At 42.0% G+C, this 25,800-nt stretch overlaps 1 protein-coding gene across 14 annotated transcripts in view; it reads right to left on the minus strand.

Annotated features, from left to right (window-relative positions):
- The window catches only part of GLDN (gliomedin), a 293,878-nt gene that overhangs the window by 61,773 nt on the left and 206,305 nt on the right, over positions 1–25,800 (minus strand). For 8 of the 14 annotated variants that reach the window (XM_072962427.1, XM_072962426.1, XM_072962439.1 and 5 more), the window contains 6 exons: positions 24,484–24,728; positions 23,978–24,089; positions 22,616–22,682; positions 19,024–19,124; positions 13,203–13,331; positions 11,123–11,280 (listed from right to left, as the gene is read on the minus strand). The gene's annotated coding sequence lies outside the window, so the exon portion shown is untranslated. Of the gene's footprint in view, positions 1–705; positions 4,301–11,122; positions 11,281–13,202; positions 13,332–19,023; positions 19,125–22,615; positions 22,683–23,977; positions 24,090–24,483; positions 24,729–25,800 lie in introns of those variants that run through there. The other 6 variants (XM_072962436.1, XM_072962434.1, XM_072962435.1 and 3 more) reach the window with 2 other exon arrangements.

Below are 25,800 nucleotides of genomic sequence, written 5' to 3' on the forward strand. Positions count from 1 at the left end.
TTAGAAATTCTCTCATTTTCCTTGCCCATCCATCCATCCATCCATTTATTCAACAGACTGGGTGCTTACTATCTGCCAGGAACTGTGTGAGGGGCTAGGAATAAGATGGAGAGCAAAACCAGACACCATTCCTGCCTTCCTGAAGCCTACAGTCTAAGTCAGGAGACAGAGATTAACTAAGTAGTCACAGATGTGAGGGTATAATTCGAAATGAGACAGTGAGATAGGCCCCTAAAAAAAGAAAAAAAAAAAAGAATGTGATTCTGTGAGACTATATCACTGAGGAACCTGTCCTAGATATGGAGTGTGGGATCAGGGAAGGCTTCCCAGAGGAACTGCTGGTGTTTGAGTTGGAATCTGAAGATGAGTGGTCATTAACTAGATGACAGTGTGGGTGGAGAACTGCAGGCAGAGGGGATAGCAAGTGTGAGGCCCTATGGCAGGACGTACCATGGTTAATTTGAGGAACCAGAAGAAGGCAAGTGTGGCTGCAGCATAGAAAGGACTGTAAGCAAGGAGGGAAGGGAGTGAAATGAGACTGGAGACCCAGACTCTGTGGGTGGGACCTCATAGGGCTGGGGTCTTTACTGTAAGAGGAATAGGAAGCCAGTGAGCATTTTAAGTAGGTGTGTGTGTGTGTCCACGCATGCATACTCAAGTTGGGTTGGTGGACGACAGATGATAGATTTCATTTTCAAAGATTACCTTTTATTGCAGGATTCGCAGTGGCTCCTGTCACTACAGAAATTGTATATGATCTTTGCCCTCCACCAGGCTAAATCTCAGCCTTTAGACTCACCTTTCCAAATGAAATAAGAAAATACTGAGTTCTAGAAAAATGCCACTTTCTCTTTCACTGCACATTTAAAGGGAGTTGAAAAATAGACTCGTGACCAACATTTAGATGATTTGGCTAATCTTGATACCAGCTTGGGTTTTTGTATAATAGCCAGCAGATATTTGTATTTTCTGAGAAGTCAGCCTTTGGTGCTTCAGGCTGAGAGACCAAATCAGGTTATCTCTAGGGCTGAGAATAAGACTAGATGATATTGCTTTCCTTATGAGATTTTGGTCTAAGTTGAGCAGGTAGCAAGAGATTTCCACCTATCATAGTTATAATTTCTCAGATCGTTCAGCACCCTAATCCAGCAGACATGGAGCTGTCTGAGGTTGTACAGAAATGCGCTTTCAAATTTCCCCTCTACCTTTGCTGTGCTTTCTTTGTCTCCTTTGTTTGCCGTAAACATACCCCTCCCTACCCGACCCTATCCTGCCCTTTTTAGTACATAGTAGCCAACTGTCACAGGTTGGGCTGCCTGGGAAAGATGCTGAGATGGAATCTGAAGTGCAAGATATTGATTAGGGATCAGCACCTGTGAAGGACAGCGAGAGGAAGCAGGATTGGGCAGAAGAAGAGGTTCAACTCGGTGTGGTCCTGCCAAGCCTGGGCCCTCCCGCTGGGAAGCTCTGGACTGAGTATTGCCCATCAGTGTCCCAAGTCAGGCCAGAACGACTGGGCTTTCGCCCTACTGTCTCCTAGTCATGGGGCAGGTGTGGGCTGCCCCAGAGAGCGTGAGGCCTTGCGCCAGGCAGCTCTTGAAGCCAAGGCACACCTTGACCTCCCTCCCTGCAGCACGTCCTTCCCTGACACGGGACACGGGCACGTCCCCACGTCTCCTGCGTCCACCAGCTGATTGGTGTCAGAGACAGATCTGCAAATTCCAGCAGTAGACTTTAAATTATAGCCTTGTCAGACGGTAGAGAGGTCTTTTTTTTTTATTCACCTGGAGTTATATGGCCTTTCAGTAAATAAAAAAGCGATTGTTTTGAAAAGCTGAAGGAAAATATGAAGAGAAGCTCCACGAGTGGTTTTGAAATGGCTAAATCCATCGAAGTAAGCTAATACTGCAAAGCCCACTTAAGAAACTTGAACCGCTGTTTTGGAAAGGACAAAACAAAGCTTCACATGTGCAGAGCACTTTGGTTTTCAAACTATTTTCTCATGTCCTTTGAGCTCCCTAACAAGCCTGTGAAGTCAGCAGGGTAAGTCTTACAACCCTTTCACAGATGGAAGAGCGAGGCTTAGGTAGGGGAAGGGACTTATCCAAGATCATCCTGTTGAATCCTCCCCAGCACTTACTCTTATCGAATGTGGGAGCCTTCTTGGCCCGTATGTTGGGCTAATCAGGAATGCTCAAGATGATAGACAGAAAGTGGAAAAATATGGCAGGGAAAGGATTCAGTTTGATGAAATGGAAAAGGGCTTAGAGCGGCAGTTGGCTCCAAGGCTTAAAAACAAAGGCGGGGCAAGCACTGAATGCTAGAATGTGTGACCTTCACAAGGGAGAGGAATCCAGTCCCCAGTCTAGCATTTTATGGAGGGTTCACAGACAGCAATGATGTCAGAGGATGATTTCCTGGAGACTAGGTAGCGGAACCGTCATCTCTGCATCTCAGAGATGAATAGCGAACCTAAAAGGAAGGTGAACTAGGGATCTGAGAGCCCAAGACCTTTCATTCCTGGAGTCAGAAGCCAAAGTGACAAGCTAAACTAAATATGCTTCATCTCTCCAGAGGCTAAGTGGGAGGGACCAAAAGGGATTCCTGCCAATATCAAGTCTGGAGAAGATGGCGCTCCATCTACAGAGCCAGGGAACTGAAGCCAGGCACTGGAGGACTGCCCCCAGTCAGGGGGAGTGCAGGTCAGACTACAGACCCTGACTGAGATGATTTCTTCTTCTTATTCTTTTTTTTTGTTTTTTTAAAATGTGCATAGCTGTGATACTGGGCTGTATCTCTCCTATCCCTTTCTTTTTTCCCTCTTTCTTTCTTTCTTTTTTTCCCACAATCTAACAAAACAATTAGGAATGAATTATTCTTGTGTGTCACTTTACCTTCTTTCTTTTTAAAATATTTTATTTTATTGTGGTAAAAACACTTAACGTGAGATCTACTTACATTACTTTTTTTAAAAGTATGAGATACAGTATTGTTGACTATTAGTACAGTGTTGTACAGCAGACCTCTAGGTTGTATTCTTCTTGCTTAATGAAAATATTATGTCTTTTGATTAGTAGCTTTCCATGCCCTCTTCCTCCCAGGCCCTGGCTTCCATTCCACTCTTTGATTCTATGAATTTGGCTATTTTAGGTACCTCACATAAGTGAAATCATGCAGTATTTATCTTCCATGACCACCTTTTTTTCACTTAGCATAACGTCCTCAAGTTTCATCCATGTTGTCTCATATTGCAGAATTTCTTTCTCTTTTAAGGCTGTATGATGTTGCATTGTATGCATATAACACATTTTCTTTATCCACTCATTTGTTGATGGACACTTAGGTTGTTTCCACATCTTAGCTATTGTGAATAGTGCTACAGTGAACATGGGAGTACAGAAAACTCCTTGAGATCCTGATTTTAATTCTTCGGATAAATACCCAAAAGTGGGATTGCTGGATCATTTGACAGTTGTATTTTTAACTTTTTGAGGAAACTTCATACTGTTTCTCATGTAAGCCGAACCATTTTACAGTCCTACCAACAGTGTACAAAAGGTTCAATTTTCTCAACATCCTACTATCACTGTTGAATTCTGGTTTCTTGTAATAGCCATTCTATCTAGTGGTATCTCATTATGGTTTAGATTTGTATTTTCATGATGATTAGTGATGAGCATTTTTTCATATCCCTATTGGCCATATACAACAAAGGTTGACCATTTGTATGTATTCTTTGGAGAAATATCTATTCAAGTCCTTCCTTAGTCCATTTCTTTAATTGGATTATTATTTTTTGTGCTATTGAGTTGTAGGAGTTCCTTATATATTTTGGAGATTAACTACTTATCAGATATATGTTTGCAAATCTTTTCTCCCATGCCATATGTTGCCTTTTAGTATGCTGTTTCCTCTGCTGTGCAGAGATGCTTTTTAGTTTGATGCAGCCTTGCTTGCCTATTTTTGCTTCTGTTGCCTGTGCTTTTTGTGTTAGATCCATGAAGCCATTACCAAGACCAATGTTATGAAGATTTTCCACTATGTTTTCTTCTAGGAGTTATAGTTCCAGGTCTTATATTTAAGTCTTTAATCCATTTTGAGCTGATTTTTGTATATAGAGTATAGGCTAACGGTCCAATTTCATTCCTATTTATATTCATACCCAGTTTTCTCAGCACCATGTATTGAAGAGACTATTCTTTTCCTGTTGTGCATTCTCAGCACCCTTGTCAAAGACCAGTTGATTGTGTATGCATGAATTTTTTTCTGGGTTCTCTATTCTGATCCATGTCTATATGTCTGTTTTTATGCCAATCCTATACTCTTTTGATTACTATAGCCTTGTAATATATGTTGAAATATATGGAGGAAATGTGATGCCTCCAGCTTTGTTCCTATTTCTCTAGATTGATTTGGTTATTCATGTCTTTTGTTGATTCATATGAATTTTAGAATTATTTTTCCTATTTCTGCAAAAATTGCCATTGGGATTTTGATAGGGATTTGATAGGGATGGAATCTGTAGACAACTTTGGGTAGTATGGACATTTTAACAATATTAAGTGTTCTAATCCATGGCCACAAATTGTCTTTCCATTTGTGTATATTTTCTTTGATTTCTTTCAGCAATGTTTTGTAGTTTTCAGTATAGAAGTCTCTTTACTTTTTTAGTTAAATTTATTCATAAGTATTTTATTCTTTTGGGTGCTATTGTGAAGGGACTTTTTCTAATTTCTTTTTCAGATAGTTTGTTGTTAGTGTATAGAAACACAACTGATTTTTGTATATTGATTTTGTATCTTGTAACTTTACTGACTTGTTTATTGGTTCTAACAGTTTTTATAGAATCTTTAGGGTCCTCCATTTATAAGATCATGTTGTCTGTAAACAAAGACAATTTTAAATCTTACTTTCTAATTTGGATGCCTTTTATTTCTTTTCTTACTTATTTGTTCTGGCTAGGACTTCCAGTACTATGTCGAGTAAAAGTGATGAAAGTAGGCATCCCTGCTTTATTCCTGATCTTAGAGGAAAAGCTTCAGTTCTTCATCATTGAGCATGATGTTAGTTGTAGGCATCTCATATATGGTCTTTGTTATGCTGAGGTACTTTTATGCTATTCCTAATTTGTTGAGAGGTTTTATCATAAAAGAATGTTAAATGTGTCAAACATTTTTTGGCATCTATTGCAACAATCATGCGATTTTTGTCCTTTATTCTGTTAACGTGGTTGATCACATTAATTGATTTTCATACGCTGAAACATCTTTGCAACCCAGAGATAAATTCTACTAGGTCATGGTGTATGAATCTTTTAATGTGCTGTTGGATTCAGTTTGCTAGAATTTTTTGTTGAGAACTTTTGCATGTGTATTTACCAGAGATATTGGCCTGCAGTTTTTTGTTTTTGTTTTTTGTGATCTTTGGCTGCCTTTAGTATCAGGGTAATGCTGGCCTTATAAATTGAGTATGGAAGTGTTCCTTTCTTTTCAATCTTTTTGAAGAGTCTGAGAAAGACTGGCATTAATACTACTTTAAATGTTTGACAGAATTACCAGTAAAGTTATCTGGTCCTAGGCTTTTCTTTGTTGGGAGGTTTTTGATTATTAATTCAATCTCTATACTAGTTGCAGGTCTGTTCCTATTTTCTATATCCTCATGATTCAGTCTTGATAGATTGTATGTTTATGGAAACTTACAATTTCTTCTAGGTCATCCAATTTGCTGGTGTACGATTGTTTGCATCTTTTATGATGAGTCTTATTATGAATCTTTTATGATCCTTTTACTTCTATGGCTTGGTGGTAATGTCTCCTCTTTCATTATTATTTTTAATTATTTGAGTCTTCTTCCTTTTTTTCCTTAGTCTAGCTAAGGTTTATCAATTTTATCTTTTCAAAGAAACAACTTTCAGTTTCATTTTTTTCCTATTGATTTATATATCCCATTTAATTTCTTTCTAATCTTTGTTATTTTCATTCTTTTGCTAACTTTGGCTTTCGTTTGTTTTTTCTTTTTCTTGAGGTGTAAAGTTAGGTTGTTTATTTGAGATCTTTCCTCATTTTTAGTGTAGGCATTTATTTCAATAAACTTCCCTCTTAGTACTGCTTTTGCATATGTTTTGATATGTTGTGTTTTTGGTTTTGTTGGTCTTGAGGTATTTTTCTAATTTCAGTTTTGATTTCTTTTTTGGGCTAATTGTTGTTCAAGAGTGTGTTGTTTAATCTGCACACATTTGTGAATTTTCCAGTTTCCCTTCTGGTATTGATTTGAAAAAGTTTCATTCCATTGTGGTCAGAAAAGGTAACTGGTATGATTTCAATCTGAAATTTGTTAAGACTTGTTTTGTGAGCTAATAAGTGGTCTGCTCTGGAGAAAGTTCCATGTGTACTTGAGAAGAATGTGTGTTCTGCTGCTGTTAGGCAGAATGTTCTGTGTCTGTTAGGTTCATTTTGTCTATTGTGTTGTTCACGCCCCAAGTTTTCTTATCAATCTTCTGTCTGAATGTCTTATCCATTATTGAAAGTGGGGTATTGAAATAGTCTACTAATTATCCTATTGCTGTCTATTTCTTCCTTCAGTTCTGTTGATGTTTACTTATATGTTGAAGTGCTCTGATGTTGGGTGCATATATATGTATATATATTCTTACATCTTTCTGGTAGAATGACCCTTTTATCTTCGTATAAAATCCTTCTTTGTCTCTTGTAACACTTTTTGCCTTAAAGTTTATTTTGTCTGATATTAAGCATAGCCACCTCTGCTCTCTTTTGGTTACCATTTGCATGAAATATTTTTTTCAACCTCTTTACTTTCACATTATGTATGTCCTTAAATCTAAGCTGAGTTTCTTGTAGAATGCATATAGTTTGGTCTTGTTTTCTTATTCATCTAGCTATTCTATGTCTTTTGATTGAGGAGTTAATCCATTTACGTTTAAAGTAATTATTTGTAGGGAAGGATTTACTATGGCCATTTTGTTAAGTGTTTTCTTTTGTCCGTCTCTGCCTCTCTTGCTCTCTTACTTTGTATTTTGTTAATTATTCTTATTTTTTTTTGGTATTGATATGCCTTGACTCCTTTTTCCTTTTCTTTTGTATAACTTCTTTAGGTATTTTTTGTGTCTCTGGTTACCTTGGGACTTACATGAAACATCTCATAGTTATAAGTCTGTTTAAAGCTGATAACTTAAATTCAATCACGTACAGAAACTCTACACTTTAACTTCTCCTGCTCCCCAAACTTGTTACTCTTGTCACAATGTCTATTCATATTGTGTATCTTTTAACATATTTTAGTTATACTTATTTTCAATACTTTTGTCTTTTAACATCTATGTGAGGATTAAAAATGATTTACCCACCACCATTCCAGTAATACAGAATTCTACATTTGCATATATATTTACCTTTACCAAAATGTTCATGCTTTCTTATGCTATTATGTTGCTATTTAGTGCACTTTTTATTTCAACTTGTAGAACTCCCTTTAGCATTTCTTGTGAGGTGGTCTAGTGGTGATGAACTCCCCCAGCTTTTGTTTGTCTGGAAATTCTTTATCTTTCCTTCATTTTTGAAGGACAGTTTTCTCAGCTGCAGCATTTTTGGTTGGCAGTTTTTCCCTCTGAGCACTTTGAATATATCATACCATCCCTTCTGGCCTGCAATGTTTCTGCTGAGAAATCACCAATTGTTTTATGGTAGCTTCCTTGTATGTGACAAGTTGCTTTTCTCTTGCTGCTTTCAAAATTCTGTCTTTGATTTTTGACAATTTGATTATAATATGTTTCAGTGTGGATTTTTTTGTGGTTCATCTTATTTGGTGTTCTTTGGGCTTCTTAGGTCTGCATGTCCATTTTGTTCCCCATATTTGAGAAGTGTTCAGCCATTATTTCTTTGAATAAGCTTTCTTGTCCTCTCTTTTCTCTTTCTGGGATTCTCACAATAAATATATTGGTCTACTCAATAATGTCCCACAAGTCCCTAAAGCTGTCTACACTTTTTTTCATTCTTTCTCATTCCTTCTGCCCCACTGACTGAATTATTTTCAATGACTTGTCTTTGAGTTCACTGATCCTTGCTTCTGTTTAATCTAGTCAGTTGTTGAACTCTAGAAAATTTTTCAGTTTTATGTTCTTCAGCTCCATGATTTCTGTTTGGTCCTTTTTTATATTTTCTCTTTGTTGAAATTATCATTTTGTTCATTCATGGTTCTCTTGATCCCAGTGAGCATCTTCATGACAGTTATTTTGAATTCTCTGTCATGTAGATCATATAACTCCATTTCATTAGGGTAGTTTTCTGAAGATTTATCTTGTTTTTTTTGTTTAGCACATCTTCTCCTGATTTTTTATTTTCCTTGACTCTCTGTGTTAGCGTCTGTACATTCAGCAAAGCAGCCCCCTCTCCCAGTCTTCACAGATTGGCCTTGTACAGGAGAAGACCCCCACCAATCAGCCTGGTTAGCTATTCTGAAGACCTCTCAGTCTTTCATGCTAACCCGACCCACTTCCTTTCTTTTTTGCAGTCCCCAGGGTCATTGGACACTCTTTCCAACTTTTCCCATCCTCAGGGAGAATCTAGGAACTGTTTTTCTCTTTTTTAATATACTTGATCTGTGCTGAACCATGAAAGAGTCACTGTGGTGACTCCCAGCCCAAACTTCTGTCTCTGTTCTCACTAGCCCCAAGGTGGATAGATTTTGCCAGGTCATATCAGCATTCCAAGACAAGCAAGGCAGAAGCCAGTCCTTTAAGGACACCCCCCACACACAAAGTAGTGGTGTTGGAAGCCTGAGTCAACCCTCTCCCTTGTCAAGCAGGCAGCAATGGTTTTTGTCTGTTCACTCTGTGCTGAGTAGAGGGGAGAAGCCACAGTATTTACCAGTTCACACTGCTGTCTCTGTTCTCCCCTATGTGGCTAGACTGCGCTAGACCCATCAGAGCTCCAAGACTGGCAGGACAGAGCTCGTTCTTTGGGAAGCCCCCTCAGAAAAGTTGGGGTATTGGACAAGTGAAACAACTCTTTTCTTCCCTGGGAGAAACTGGGAGCTTGTGTTACTCTTCTTGATCATCGGAGCTGTGCTGGGGGTAACACTTTTGGCCAAAGGGTGTCCTGACTTTCCCTATTAGGTTCAGCAAGTCTGACTTAATGTTTGCCTGGGGTGCATGAGATGTTTAGTTGGTTTCTGGATTTCTCACTGAGGGCATTTTCCCATGAATCCTTGCCGAACTGGTATGTTTGTAGAGAGAAGGAGGGCCCAGGTCTTTCTACTCTGCCAGCTTGCTGCTATCACTTTGAGATGACTTACCGAATGGAATTATGCTGCTTTCTTAAAGCTAGGCGTGTAAGCATCTGATCTCTAAACTGCCTCTTCTTCTATGATCGTAAGAAGTCACCAGTTTCTGGCTCTAGTAGGTATCTTGGCTACAGGACCTGGCTGGATGACAGGGAGAGGAATCGTACGGGTGCGCTGAGTTTATATTATCTCTATTCCTGAGACTAGGAGATGTGAGAAAACTGGGAAATGAGAGTCCTCTTCCTGGGGCCTTGATAAGGGGACTAATACCCACCACTTGTGGGTCTACTCCCTGTTAAGGCACCCTAGTGGCTGGCACTAAGCCCAGGGAGCAGACAAAGGAGAAAACTACCATAATATCTAAGGCGTCCAGCAATACACTTAGAAGTGGTTTGCATGAAACCAAGCCAAGAGAGAACAGTGTTAACTTGAAAACTAATAAGATTAGGATGTAAATCTGATTTCAGTAGAGCACAAAAAGACTTTCTGAAACCAGAGCATAAGATCTGCAGACAAATTAAGTAGATGAAAAAGAAGTAGTACTTAAATAACAGGAAGTAAAATTACAAGCTAAATAAAAGGCCTGAGTCTGCTGATTGGATGGTTTCAGCGAGTTCTGGGCAAGACAAATGAGTCATAGCTTGGTAAATTCCTGAAGTCTAAGGACAAAAAAGAAAATCTTATAATCTTCCAGAAAGAAAGTACAAGTTACTTACAGAGAAAAAAGTGTCATGGGGGCATCAACTTTCTCTTCTATAACACTTGAAGCAGAGAAGACTGAAATGAATTATGTGAAGATTACCAGAAAAAAAATACTGTGTACCAAGAATTCTGTAGCAAGATCTTACTCCCCTGTTAGAGTGATAGAAATATATTTGAGAATATGCAAGGATTCAGAGGACATGTTATTCACATCTTTCATCAGAGAAAAAGATGTTAAGAAAAGCTCTAACCAAACAACGGATGAATCAGCTTAAAGTCTTCAGGATGGAGGAAGGATGAAAAGAAAAAAAAATAGTGATAAGCAAGGATCTGTACAATGTATAATTAGTTACATTTGGATGGATAATCACAGACCATTTAGGAATGTGTAATAGTAGTGCTCAAAATAGAAGAGACATATTTCAAGGGGAAATGTTAATAATAGCCTGGAACTAAAAGTACTAAAGAAGAAAGAGGGGAAGTAGAAGTTTTCCACAGGTCTCATGTTGCTGTGTGAGAGTGGGAAGTGAAAGCATTCTAAAGATTTCATCCTGCAGAGGAGGAACAGCAGGAGAATAGAGAATCTGGAGGAAACAGTTGGACACTTCATATAACGAAAGGAAAGTATGGGTCCGACTATGTGTGACAAAAAAGAGGAAGCAGCTGGTAGAAGAGTAGAGCTCCCAAATTAACAAGGAAAATAAAAGAATTGAATAGCAACTTGAGCTAACTAATCAGTACAAAGGAAATGGGGGGAGGGATGAAATAAGTAATAAACATTGGGTTAAAAAAATAAAAGAACAAGTCACTGATAACTTGCTTGCTAAATACAAGGAATACTTCTCAGCTAAAAGTCAGTCTTGTTTTGTCTCTCTGCAACCTTCAGTGCTCTTCATCACTCCCTCCTCCTTGACACTCCTTCCTCCCTTGGCTTCCATGACATTACTTTCCTATAGTTTTCCTCTCGTTTCTCTGACCATCCCTTCTCAGCCTCCTTCATCTGCTCTTCAACCTCTTTTCACCTCGATTGCCAGTATTCTCTTAGGTTTTGCCTTACAGTCTCTCTCTGTAGACTCTCTCATGGTGGTTTCACTGACTTACAGAGCTTCTGGCCACCACTTACCATGGATGACTCCCAAACTGTGTCTGTAGCCGAGGCCTCTCTTCTGAGCTCTTGACCCACAGGGCCAACTACCAATGGTGTGGCTCCACATGGATGCCCACAGGGACTTCAAACTCAACACATCCAAACTTTCCCCAAGTCGTCTGCTCCTGTATTCCCTAAAAACAAAACAAAAACTCTTACCAAGTTGATGGAAGGAAGTACCATACCATTTTATTTTTTATTGCTTTATTAGTAATAGCCAGATTTTTTTATATTGATCAATTGTGTGTGTGTGTGTGTGTGTGTGTCTACAAATCCTTTATCCACTTGATATTCTTTATATTCCTTCCTTTCTCCCTGCCCTGTGCCTTAATTTGGGTTCCCATCACACCTCAACCAGATTATGCAGCACCTTCCCTAGTGCTGCTCCTGCTTCCAGTTAACTAATTTATACACCTAAATTGATTCTTCACTGGAAGTGATAGGTTTATGACACAAATCTGATCACGTCACTTCCTTGCTTAAAATATCTTAATGGCTTCCTATTACGTTCAGAGTGAAAACCAGGCTTGCTGGCATTACTCACACAGGGCCCTCCATGATCTGACCCCTGCCTATTCTCTCCGGCCTTTTTCTCACGTTATGTTCCTTCTTCTAGCTTCCGGGAGGCACTCGCTCCTTCCCTGCTCCATGCCATTGCAGTGTGCATCTCTATGCCTCTCGTGCCATTCTTCCCCTCTCTGCCTAACTTAAATCCATTCTTAAAAATTATGCTAAGTGAAATAAGTCAGAGAGAGAAAGACAAGTACCATATGATATCACTTATATGTGGAATCTACAAAACAAAACAACAAACATAATAAAACATAAACAGACTCATAGATACAGAGAACAAACTAGTGGTTGTCAGAGGTGAGAGGGTAAAGGAATGGGCTAAATAGGTAAAGGAGATTAAGAGCTACAGTCTCACAGTTATAAAGCCAGTCATGGGGTTGTAACATACAGCATAGGGAACACAGTCCACAGTACTGTAATGACTTGTATGGTGATAGATGGGAACTACACTCATAATGGTGATCATCTTGTAATGTAGGAAATACTCAATCACTATGTTTTACACCTGAAAGTAACATAATTTTGCACGTTAACTCTGCTTCATTAAAAAAACCCCTCACTTCTGGTATTGCCTTTGGGGATCCTTCCTCACCCCTGATGCACCTCCTTGAGAGAGTAGGCTGCCCTAACTATGTGCTCCCTCTGCAACTGTGTTTACCTATCCTGGTGTACATCCCATCATTTCATAATTGCCTTTCTATCTTGCCAGTTGTGAGCTCCTTAAGTGCAGGTCTACATCTTGCTCATCACTATATTCTCAGAACTTAATGCGGGCCTGGCATGCAGGAGACATTCAGTACATCTTTGAATGGGTGAGTGAATGCCTGATAAAATGAAATACCTTTGCTACAGTTCCTTTCTGGGGCCCCTTTCCTGACCACACGACTCACTCACTGAAGGGGAAGTAATCAGTTTCAGAACGTCATCCCTTCTGCCCAGTTTCTCAAGGGAAAGGATGCTCCCTTGGGGGTTCTCTAAATCTGCTTACCTTGTAAAATGCTCCTGCCTTTGGCCCTGGCCTTCTTGACCTGCCTGTTACATTTCTTGGGGAGTACTACTAACGCACACATCTTCCCCAAAAGGTCCTCCCTGTTTTACAAGAAGCTTCAAGCCTGAATGTCCAAGCAGATGCTGAAAAGGGGCCAAAGTCCTAGGGGCCAATCAATTTTAAAAGTTGCCTTCTTGGTACCCGCTCCCCTTCCTGTTTGCCACTGCCTAGTTCATGCTGAGTTTGGGGTGGGGTCTTGTGTGCTAGAGCTGGAGCCTCCTGATCCAGTGCTCCAGGTGGTTTTAGGGTGGACTAAGGGCTATGATGGAATGGGGACCAGAAGGCCAGAGGCTGGCCAGGCAAGGACATAGCTTAGACTTGTGTGGGAGTGTGTTAGGGTTCTTCAGAGATGTATACATAGAAAAGTATAGATAACATATAGAAATAGTCTGTGCATACACACACATACAGATTTATTGTAAGGAGCTGACTCACATGATTATGGAGGCTGGCAGATGTGCAGGGTGTTGGCAAGCTGGAGACCCAGGAGACCTGATGGTGTGGTGCCAGTCTGAATGCTGACAGGCCCAAGACTCAGGAAGAGCCAGTGTTTCAGTTTGAGACCTAAGGCAGGAAAAAGCCAGTTTCCCAGTTTGAAGCAGTCAGGCAGGAGGAATCCTCTCTTCCTTAAGGGAGGGTCAGAATTTTGCTCTATTCAGGCCTTTAACTGATTGGACGAGACCTATCCACATTAGGGAGAGCAATCTGCTTTACCCAGCCTACTGGTTTAAATGTTAATCTCATCCAAAAACACACTCATAGAAATGCCCAGAAAAGTGTTTGACCAGGTGGCTGGGCACCCTATGACCCAGTCAAGCTGACACATAAAATTAACCATCACAGAAAGCAGTAGAGTGAGCACATGACCCCTACACCTCCAGCTGTTGGAAGACCCCCGCACCCCCACCGCACATACACACACCCCTGCCCTCTATCTTAGGCTTCCCAGAGAGAGTGGTTCCACCTCCTAAGAGGTGTTTTGGGAAATTCTGGAAGCATCTGTCACAATGATGTAGTGTGGGTGCTACCGGCACTCAGTGGACACGGGCAGAAGTGTCACATGTTCTACAGTAGTCAGTACAAGACAGTCTTTGTGGGGACTTCCAAACATCCCCCTGGATGTTCACATATGTGAAAATCCTGTTCATAATTATCTCGGTCTAGGATCCAACTCTATTTTATATAAAAACGCAAAGGACTTTTTGCAGCTTTAACATACATTGCATTCTTCAAGAGGGCAAAATTGAGTGAAGGTGGTACACTTTGTTCAGAACTTTACTGAGGGTTGTGCACCATTCTGGAAAATCATATTATGAATGGCAATGCCAAGCACAGTAGGTGAGTGGCCCTTAAAACACATGTGAATCTGTGAGCACTCTCACCTATTGCATCTATGATCCTTCTGCATGTAGGTGCAGACATCTAACTACTCATTAGCTCTTCCATTGTAGTTGTGTACACATTTTTTCAAGTATTGACATACTTATTATTTTACTATAAAACTGCTTTTCTTTGTTCCTGGATTACAATGAAGCGAGTACATTGTTTTGAATTTTTTTTGAAATTATAGATCTTGGGAAATTTTGTGTGTAGGCAGACTGTATTATCTGTGGTTTTCATTTGAGTGTAACAGAGGGACAGTTACAAATGATTTGTTATGAGAAAGAGCATTGGGTCTAATGTGGCTGAGATCCACTATTGCCAGTGAACCAGTGTCTCTGAAGAAATGCTTCTCTGTCAGCCTCAAGCCCATGTACAGTGGGGCCTATGTACAGTGAGGAAACTGGGTCCCCAATAACTTTCTTCCACTTTGGGGTAACTTCAGAAATTAACTAATCCCTAGAAAAATGGTTGATGTGTCCTATTCCTTAGTGTCACCGAGATATTTCTTTCTTTAACTAAGGGATGGAAAGATCAAGAGGCTCCCTGCTTAGTTCCTCCCGGGAGCTTATAGGTTCTGCCTCTTCCATGAAGGTTGCCTGAATAGGCTCCACTTCAAAGAACCTCTCTCCCCCCCTCCCCTGATATGCCTACACTTGCTCCGTCTTAACTTCTTTTCATGAGTTCATTTCCTATTTCCTCAAATGGACTGTAAGTTCCTAGAGGGGAGAGATGGATGTGTCCTATGTCCTAAGGTGCTCGTTAAGAATGTCGAATAAATGAATGAATGAGTGAGTGAATGAATAGATGCATCATGTGGAAGGAATACTGGATAGCTCTACTAACTTAATCCCAGTGTCTGGAAATCAAATAGAAGGAGCTGTTTTGTTCTTTCTAACCAGCCAGCTCACCAGCTAAACCCCTGGTGGTGCCTTGGGCTTTAATCAGAATTTAATTAGCTCTGGCACCTGATTCTGGAAGGAATGGAGACTAGCAATGAGCCCAAGCAGGAGAGATCTGGGCTGTCACCAGCGTGACATATGGCACCATGTATCACCCGCCAGCTTCCTTTAGGGCTGGACTAAGTCCTACGTTACTTTACTTCTAAATGTTAGGAGTGTTTATTCTTTCAAGATGCCAGATAATTAAGACCTTTTATTGACTACCTGGAACCAAACATCTGAGCCACTTTCAGATGATTAGGATTGAATACAAAGTAGCTGGAGATGTAGTGGGGTGCAGGGAACACAGCTCTGGATTTGGATTTAAAAGACTGGCTTGATCCCTGACTTTTCCACAAGCTAGCTGCATGGCCACAGACAAGGCGGTTCATATTTTCAGGTTAAAAGTCTGTGAGTCAATGAACAGCAATAAACAACTCCTTGAAGGAATTACACAGTGATACATTGGCAGAGGTATGTACCTTAAGCTAAAGATGCTTAAGCTTTAAAGCCCCTCATTACACTGGCCCTTCCCACAGCCCCGTGCCTCATTTTGTCAGATGATATTATTACCCTAGACCTGGGTCTCCTATTAAGACTTCTTCCAGGTTCAGTATTCTGTATTTATGGCCAATGGGCTTGAGGATGGGCTACAACTCTATCTTGTTTTACAACTTACTATTTTTGAGTTTGAAAGACAATACTATGCCATATGTACATTGTTCCTTTCTTTAGGTACTTTGCATAACTTTAGATAATTCTGATTTAAAAAAAAAACTGAGTGAAAGTCTAGGTTCTGGAATGTATAATATTTAAACTTGAGCCACTTTGTACATTTTATTGTAATTGAGAATTGTCCCAGCAAGAATTCTTTTACTGTGAGATCCATGTCATGTTCCTATTAGTTTTGCCATAGTCTCATTCCTTGTTCTCCAGGAGTTCTGGATATATGCACTTCTCTTCCTTCATTTTCCTAGAAGAGCTTTGCCTCTGGTCTCTTGGAAGCCGTGGCTGGGAGGTTCTAGGTAAATTATGGATTGGGCTGACAGTGCTCAGTAAAACAGGTCCTTGCTCCATAGCAACCTGACTTGGACAACTACCCTAATCAAACCGGGAGAATTTGGGGGGACTCAGGAATTCTTTTAATTACTTGTTGGATAAGAATGAGAGACAAGCTCCATGGTTTAGTGTCATACTGTTAGCCTAAGAGGATGGAGCAGAGAAAGCAGATGGTGGAGGAGGTGAATATCTTTGGGGTAAAAGTTCTTATAAGGGAAACTTTCTTCCCAGTCTCCTGTCTTTACAACCTCTGTACCCTGCCAGCCATAAGCACCCACAGGGCATCTGTCCTCAGCTTGCTGTTCAGAACCACTATAAGGGCCTTGCCCTGGAGCAGCCTGGTTTGGGCACCCACCCCAATCAAACTAGGACAGTTTAATCTGGACTCAGGAATTCTCTCAATTACTTTGTTTTTCTCGTTACTGATATTTTATTCCCTTTTGTGGGAAGAAGAGAAAGAACGGTTTTATTTCTCTGTTTATTCTTCCTGGTCATTTTCACCAGAAAATGAGGTTGCATCTCCACTTCCGACTTCAATTTGTGTCAAAGACAAGCCCTGGCGTTTTGTTACTATTTGCTTATGACCTTTGTTTTCCCAATCACTGTCTCCTCAGAATTTCAACCCACTAGGATCTGTATGGCTGACAATAAAAACTCCAGATCAGGGGACAGCTGTAATGGATTTCCAGTTAACATTTACTCTATCTGAAATTTGCATTTTCTATGTATGCTTTTTCTCATTTAATTTCCTTTTGTTTGTTTGTTAGTTGGATTTAAATCAGTGTTAAGTTTTAAAACAGCTTTGAATTTGCCTTTTCTCTGTTTAGCTCATAATTACCTTTTTGTTTCTATTATTTTACTTCAGTTTCATTCTCAACCAGCAGTGAGCTGGATTGGAAGAAGGTTCTGCCCAGCTCTGATCAGTGTGTGACCCTGTCACCCAGCATGCACTACTTAATTTCAGACTAGGGCTTATTTAAACATGATGGTCCCTCTCTTTACAAGATTCGCGTCCTAGGAATTGGCTTTGTTTTATTCACTCTTATTTCTGTGAGCATTTTTAGAACGATTTTCAAACATAAATGGGAGCACACTCCATCATACGAGCCTAGTGGTAACCAGAAACAGCTAAAATAATTGCCAGCATAGTGTTTATGATTTTATCAATATTAATTGTTGGAGAAGACAAGAAATGCTTACATTTAAATAAGGAGAGTTCCCATTGTGTTGGGGACTGGAGGGCTGACCTCTGACTGAGGAGAATGTAGGAACAGCCCCACTGCATGGGCTGCCTGATTTTAAAATAGCACCAAGCTTGTCATTGTGCTGCCCAGTCTTTGAGGGGGCTGAAAGATGCTGTGGATAGTGTCATAGGGGCTACATTTTTCTGTAGGTTTAAAAAAAAGCAAAACCCTCACGTCCCCTAGTTTTATCCACGACAGACCCTCCTCCCTTTCACACTGCACGCCAGTCTCTTGCTGTTCTGTTACAGTGTCAGAAACCCTGACCATGGTGAAATTCAGCCTGTGGGTTTCAGAGGTTTGGAGTGTTTTCTTAGTTGGTGGGATGGGGCAGGAATCCACACACATACACACAGACACACACACACACACACACACACAAACATTCGGAATCCCTGCAGTGATTAGGCAGTGGGGAGAGGATGAAGGGTGGGGAAGGCTGGAAATGAAAACATGAGCATCTTTCTCTCCCTCCTGCATCTTCTCTGCAGGGCTTCTGAGTGGTGGAGCTAAGATACAGCTGACTTAAGAGAGGGGCTGCTTCCAGACGCACTGCGGTGGGTGGGGGGCGGACATGCCAGTCTGTGCTGACCTTTAGTTTTCAAGCACTTTCACATGATCTCGTAGTGGTGGGTCAGAGGCTCCAGAGCCACTTTATAGTCATAAAAATCAGATTTCAGAATGCTTAAATAAATTTCCCAAGAGCACACAGTTTTTAAAGACAGAATAGAGCCAAACCCAAATCCAAAAATTTGGCGTTGGAAGGCTCCCATGCAACAAAACATCTCCCTCTCTTGGTTCATCTTTGATGTCTCAAGTTCCACTCTTTAAAGTTAATTTCTGTGGAAATGTTATGGCTTTCTTCTCCTATGGGACATCTGGATTTTCATTCTTGAGGAAGCATTAAGCCTGAGTGGGAGTTAGTCAGTTGGCTCCATCCTACCTGAGTATAGCCCCTACAGAAGGAGCCTCTCAGCAGGCAGGGGAGAAGAGGCCTGGAGAAGGCCAGGTGTGGCGGGCCACCGAAGGGCCTGGACTCTTGGGGCAGTTGGGGTATGGAGAGGGGTCCAGAGAAAGCGGTCCAGGAGGTCACTGGAAGAGCAAGCTTGGGAGGGGCGCAGAAGGTCAATTTCCTTCTTTTTACTGGGCCAGCTAAGACCTGTCCAGGGAGCTTGTGGTTCCAGGAGGGATTTGGTACAGAAGAAAACACTGAATTCCTTGGAGCTATTACTGAGACTTGAAAGTCTCAAACCTCTGTGTAAGCAGCTGTTTAGGAACAGCTGGGCCAGAAGCAGGTTGTGTTCCCTGCAAACCTATAATTCTAGGAACTGCATTGTATCTTAATGGGATCACTGGTTCTGGACCCACGGAACTGAAAGGGGCTGCAGAGCAGGAGGGGAAGTTAGGGGTACTGTCATTAGGGGCTTGCCGAAGGCCAGACGGTGAGTTGCAATCAAATGTACTTGCAAAACCCTGATGAGGGAGTTTGGGGAGGGAAGGTGGAAAACATCTTGTCAAGAATTAGATTATGACAAATTCTCCTCAGAGACCTCTCTACTCTTCCAGAAATTTAAAAACGTGACAAATGATGGGAGCCTAGGATACATTTTAAAGCGATTCAGTGGTATTACTGACCTTTGAGTATTGCCAGTTTGTTTTTCCTGTTTGGGTGGTGAACAGCAGCAGCAACAAACTCTTATATCAAACTTCTCTCTAACCGCCAAAGCAGTTCCCTTCTGCAAGTACAGTAAACAAAACAAGGGAGGCATTTAAAGTAGCTCTCTATATTAATTTTCCCTTTGTGCCTCCAGATCAGGTAAGGGGCTGCACAGCTCATGGAAAGGCTTCACCTGTTCTCAGCAAGAGATCAGGGGAAGAACACCGGGCCTGGCAATCAGGCCACCTTCCTCTGAAGAGGCCAGAGCCTGTGCAACTCATGGATGAGCACCCCCCACCCACCCAAGCAAGGAGGCGGGAAGGTGCTTGCACCTCCCCACTCAGTCCACCTCATGTCCAGGAAGCAGCCCCAGCAGCCAGAGACGGGAGGGCCCCAAGGATGGGGGTGGGGGCTACCTTCCCGCTTCCCACCTCTCACACGCCGAGGAGCATGCTCCCTGAGTGGGCTGCTGCTCGCAGGAATTTCGTGTGTCAGGTCTCTTTTCTAAACAGCATTTCTTTCAATATAGTTCACAGGCTTTTGGGGGCCATAGAGACCTTTAGGAGTTGCCAGGGTCCAAAAACAGAGCCTCTGGGAATGTCCATCTGTCTTTCCCACTCACTTGGCCCCTGACCATGCGCTATTTTGTGCTGGACCGTTGCTTATGCGTGTCTCTGAGTTCTTCCCTCAGCCAGATGACGAGCCTCTTCAGGACAGTGCTGTTGAATCCCCTGTGCTTTGCCCAGTGCTTTCTTGGCCCAGGGCTGGGGTGAAGGCAGGAACTCCACAGATGCTTGGCAAACACAGTTGTGTTGGGGGCCAGGGTAGGGCTTCCTTGGTTCCCCTCTGCCTGGAGTGTGGCTTTTTTTTTTTTTTAATTTTAAAAGTCATGTCAGGCAGCAGGGGCCAGAGGTAGGGCTTCCTTGGTTCCCCTCTGCCTGGAGTGTGGCTTTTTTTTTTTTTTTAATTTTAAAAGTCATGTTTACTGAAGCAGAATTTACATCCAATAAAACTGACCCCAAAATTTGACAAATGCAATCACCACCATAATCAAAGTGTGGAAGAGTTCTTCAAAACTCCCCCAAGCCCTTTGCAATAAACTTCTCCTTGACCCTTAGGGATCCAATGATCTCTTTTCTGTCAAAGGGGTCAAATTTAACCATTAGTATTATCTATTGCAGAAAAAATTGTAAGTACATAAAACCAAGTTTTTAGAAGGATACCTTGGAACATATAATCTTTAAAATAGTCAGAAGAATGGGATTTAAAATCAAAGTGGTTGACAAAGTTGTCTTAAGATAGCTGTAGATTATCAGTCTAGTTGCTGTGTCAAGCTTCAGGCAGGGGCTGGTTGGCAGAAAAACTATTTTAAATAATAGAATTGAATTCTATAGAATCTCCCTATGGGGGCAGATATATGTTCTTACAGATATTTGGCACTTTCTCAAAAGTTCACGCCAGCAACCACTGTGAAAAGGATAATGAAAGCAAAAATCTCTATTCTGTATATATCAACTATCACATGTTCAAACACACCTTATATTCTTGAAAAACTTCTTTCTTTCAGGCACCAGGCCTGAAGTTTGTCAGCATCTTGAACTGGGCTGAGCCCAGTCAGGCACCGCGGCAGAAAGGGCAGAGTGTGCTCTTGACAACTGATTTGCTCCCGGCACGCAGCAGTGATGGTGGGGGGGCTATGCGCTGGGCCACCGCACAGTGGGGAAATGGCACTGGACAGGGGGGATCGAGGCTTGGACTCAAGGCCCTCCAGTGCTTAGTCACTTGAGTCTCTGTGTCCGTAAAAGGGGAAGACGGTGTCTCACTCCTAGCATTGTGAAGATTAAGAGTAAACATGCGTGAAAAAATGGGTAACATATGATTGTTGCTTTGTGGCCTAGAAAGGATTTCTTATCCCTGATCTCGTTTGAACCTCACAGTAGGGCAGGCATTATTATCATTTCCATTTTACGGATGAAAAACCTGAGGTTCAGAGAGTGCTGACCTACTAGAAGATCACACAACTATTAAGAGGTAAACTGGTCCTGGAACCTAGCCTGATTTTGGCCAACATCTATTGTTGTCTGTCTAGAAGGACAGCTAGTACGTGTATGGCGTGGTACAGGATTTCAAAATCCTTTTGGGCCCACCGGCTGCTTATTCTTCCTAGAAGGATGTATAAATGCAATGTACTGCTGTATATGAAACACTTAGGGCATGATTTCTATGAAACTGCTATAGCCAATGAAGCAATGAGCCTTTGGTAATGCTCCAACCACTTAAATTGCCATCACTTATTGGTGACAATGGTGGGTTATGAGGATTGTGTAAAAACTGTTTGTAAGAATGACTACAAGGTGTAACAAATAGCTCTGGTGAGATATTCTGACATGCTACAATGCGTGAAAGTCTTTGTGGGAACTGCGTGTGCTTCTGCATCTGACAGAATCTGCTTGTATCTTCAGAAAACTTGGTTATGAGTAAATTTACTCTTTCATGTCTGATTTTAGATACTTTGAGTGGTGCATCTGAGAATAGGAATGCTGATTACAGTGTTTATAAGGAAATGGATGAATATTCTATTAGCTATTAAAAACTAATAGCCTTAGGCTAAGCCTCATATATCTAGTTATAATAAAATAAGGTGAACATATTCCATCTTCAGTCTGATTAGGGGAGAGGGTGTGGGGGTGAGAATCTTAGGCTGAGCTCGGAAAGAAACAGAGACTGGCCAAAGGGAAGGGAGGTTGTGCAAGACAAGAACAGGGTGGACTGGTGATGGCCCAGGGCAAAGCCTGGCCAAGTGCCTGGCCCCTTGTATTTGGGCAATGAATGCAGAGGGACCAAGGTCCACCCATCACCTTTAGCTCTGCAGGCTACATCTCAGGGTGCTTCCTCTGAAATTTCCAGAAGAAAACCAGTATAGTCAGCTTAGGGGAATATGTGGTTCATTTTGGAACACTGGACATACCACATTACTGGAAAGATACACACTAGATGACCAGCAAAATGAAACTCAACTTTCTAAATGCTGGCAATGATAGGAGATTCAGTTCCAATGACCAGTTGTTTATTGAATGAATGTCAGTGCAAATCAGAACAAATGCATTCTAACCATGACAGCCACAGAAAGGACACAAAGAACAGAGCGTCCCTGATCCCATGAAACAACTCACTGGAATCTATGACCTCTAGAACCTACAATGGGAGGACTCTGATATCCCTGCCCCATGACCAGCCAAAATTAAGAGTCTTGGGAGGCCTTAGGTCACAGAGGTCCGGGCATCCGTGGGTCCGCTCTCTCCCCAGGAGATTCCTCATCTGCATGGGGTCATGTGCAGAGCATGGGTGATGTGACTCCTGGATGAGATGCTGGCTCCTGACTGCAGGTGGAATGAGCAGGGTTTGAATCTGGCAGGAGACCCTTGGCACCGGTCAACCCATCAAACGAGGTAAGTCCTTGGAGACTGAGCAGCAATAGGAAACTGTTCCTTGGTTTGGCAGGGAATGGGAAGATGTTAGAATGTGAGTATTAGAACAGGTCTATGGAAATGAACAAACGTGGCCTTTTACCTTAACTTTTCCATGAACTGAGCAACTTTGGCTTCATTTCTTTGATCCTCTGTTTCTTCATCTTCATCTGTAAAATAGGGGCAGGTATTATAACTTTGTTACACTGTCGAGGGCAGTAAACTAGATAATGTGCATAGAGCATCCAGCACTGTGCCTGACCCTTGGGTACCTACTACATAGCAAGGAGCACCCTGGCCACTGCAGCCTCATGGGGGTTGCTAAGTAGGGGGCCCAGGAAGGGTCCTCCGACTTAAAGGTAGGGCTGGATCCTAGACTTCTGGTAATTCCCAAAGCTTCTTCTCAGAAGTTTCGGGGCGACTGGAAGGGTGCCCAGTCCAGTTCCCCGACTGTATCAGAGTGTAAAACCACCATTCCTACTCTTTCTGCCTCAGATTCTTTCAAAAGCAGAACAGAAGTGCGGGATGACACTGGACCAAGTGTTAAGAGAATTGAGATTGGCTCTGTCACTCCCTGGCTGGGCAACCTTGGACAAGTCCTGTAACCTAGGCATGGACTTCTTCATTTGCAAATTGGGGCAAGGTTGTCTGCTCTGTTTGTCCATCACAGGATCAAATCCAACCTCATTAACGTGGTATTCAAACCCTTTTCATCATAGTCCCTGGCCTCATCTCCCATAATTCCCTCATGGCCCTGCCAAGCCAAACCTTTCTTAGCCTTTCCTTCAGACCCAGATAGAACCTTCCTATCCAGGTCTTGTGTGTCTAAATCTTATATACCTTTGAATCCCCTACAGCATTTAGCACAAGGTCTTGTATGAAGTAGATGACTATTTTATCAATTAGGATTAGGTTTGTTTATTTGTGACAGGAAAATGAAAGTAATAGTAGTTTAAACAAGACAGAAATTATTTGTTTCTCATGGCAAAGAGGTCCGACAGAAGGGGCCCAGGGCTGGGATGGTGGCTCCAGGTATCAGGGACCCACACTCCTTCTGTCTTGCTGATCTACCATTCTTAGCACATCACCTCATGGTCCACGATGGCTGCCAAGCTCCAGACATCTTATTCTCATTCAGCTAGCAGGAAGGAGAGGAGAAAGAGTGCAAAAGTGTCTTCTCTCCCTTTACGGAGGCTTCCTGGGTGCTACACGTGACTTCTGCTCATATCTTATTGGCTAGAACTTAGTCACATGGTCATTCCAGCTGTAAGGGAGGCTGGGGAATAGTTTTTAACTGAGCATTTTGCGATTTCTGATGATTAATAGGGAATAAGAGGGGAAGGGATACTGACATATCTATATGGTTGCCTCTGCCACAGTTCTCAAAAGAAAAAAAATTATGAAAACTCACTACCAAATTTAAAGCCTCATATAATGGATGGGATTATGATTACAAAACACTTACATTGTTTGAAGTGGTACAGGTGTCCTGATCTTTAGGTTGGAAACAGCTTGATTCTTCTTCACCTCTGGTGGTAATGCGGTAACATGTTTTCTCATAGAATGGTAACTCATAGCTGTAAGTGAAGACACATTATTGGCCCTTCCCCCTTACCACATTTTACCAATGAGGAAACTGAACTCCAGAGAAGCTAAGTGATTTGCCCATCATCCCATATTTGACTAATGAAGGAGCAGGACTAGAAGTGAGTTTCTGGACACTTATCAAGGCCTTTTCTGCTCCTCCTCGAGGAACAGCCCATTCAGGTTCCAGAGGCCTTGAATTCTGTGAGCCTCCCAGTCTTGGCTGGGGACCCTGCTTGTCCAGCACCCCTGTAGGCAGATATAGGTCACTGTGTTACCAGCCGTATTCTTGCTAGTGTGCAGTTCAAAAAGCCTTCAGTCTGGAGAGAGGGAAACATCAAGAAATAGGGGAGCATGCTATTTAAATAACAGGACTATTTTACTCACAGTAAATAATGACCTCCTTTCCTTTGTATCAAGAATGCATAGAGTCCTGAGCGAGATTTTAAAGGAGCAGCATAAGAAATGGTTGCTGTCCTTGAAGATTTGGATGTACAAATTCATTCTTCTTTTCATTCATTCATTATAAAATTATTTCTTGAGAGTCTGCTAAAGGTAGACACTGGGCCCAGCACTGGTGATAGAATAGTAAACTGTGCAGACATGGCTCCTGCTCTGAAATTGCTTATCATCTAGTGGAGGACAGAGACCAGTAAAACAGGCAATTACAAAATGGGATAAAAGTGCCATGATGTGGGGGGGACAAGGTACTCCAGGTATGTCACCTGGACTGGGATGTTGGGGGAAGGGTTGAGGCTTAGTGGCTGAGATAACACTGAAGTGGAGACCTGAAGACTGGGGGTGTGCAGGCCAAGGGAGTGCTGTGCATGGGCATGGAGGGTGGGAAGGAAGACTGTCCCAGATAGAATATCCAAAGGAGTGTGTGAGGAGCTGAGAGGGCTTCATCATGACCAGGGTGAGACAGGCCTCAGTGTCAGTGGTGGGGAATGTTGAGAAATGTGACTGCAAAAGTGGGCAGGGACCAGTAAATGAAGGAGTTTGAAAGGCCTGTTGGAGAGTTTATATTTTATCTCAAGGCCAGTAGGATAAAGTGCTTGAGGCAGATCTGTATTGTAGAAAGAGTCCTCTAGCCTCAGAGTGGAGAATGGATTGGAGGGGCAGGTTCAGATGCAGGGAGCCATGTAGGAGGCTGTTGCTGTGATGGTGGCCTGAACTAGAAATGGCCAAGAAGTAGAGAGAAGTTGATGGATTTCAGATATTTCTGAGTGGCACAACCAACAGTCTTTGGTGACTAGTTGGAAGTAAGAAACTAGAAAGACAGAGGAAACTAACATTCATAATCAAAAAAAGGTAAAATAACAAAAGAGAGATGCTAACAAACAAAGCCATGGAATCAGAGCTATCTAGAAAGAAAATGCTGGCATGACCACAGGTTTTAAGGAAGGGATAACTGTCATGGGCTAGAAAGGTGTCAGAGGGCTTCCTGGAAGTGTTGGGACTGGTGCTGGGCCTCGTGTATGGGTAAGACTTTGGTGAATGGAGAGGACATTCCAGGCTGAACAATAAAGCAGGTAGGAGTACTGAGGCAGAGCATGGAGTGGTTTTAGCAGGTGCTTTGGTTGTGGTTTTCCCGGGAGAGCCAAAAACAGCTGGTTCTCCAGTGGATGCAATTAAAACGTTTAATGAAGGGAGGGACTGGGGAGATAAATCTCATTGCTCTTTCAGAGTGGTACAGAGTTCTTC

The sequence above is a fragment of the Vicugna pacos genome, chromosome 6, assembly GCF_048564905.1.
Source record: "Vicugna pacos chromosome 6, VicPac4, whole genome shotgun sequence".
Taxonomy (NCBI): Eukaryota; Metazoa; Chordata; class Mammalia; order Artiodactyla; family Camelidae; genus Vicugna; species Vicugna pacos.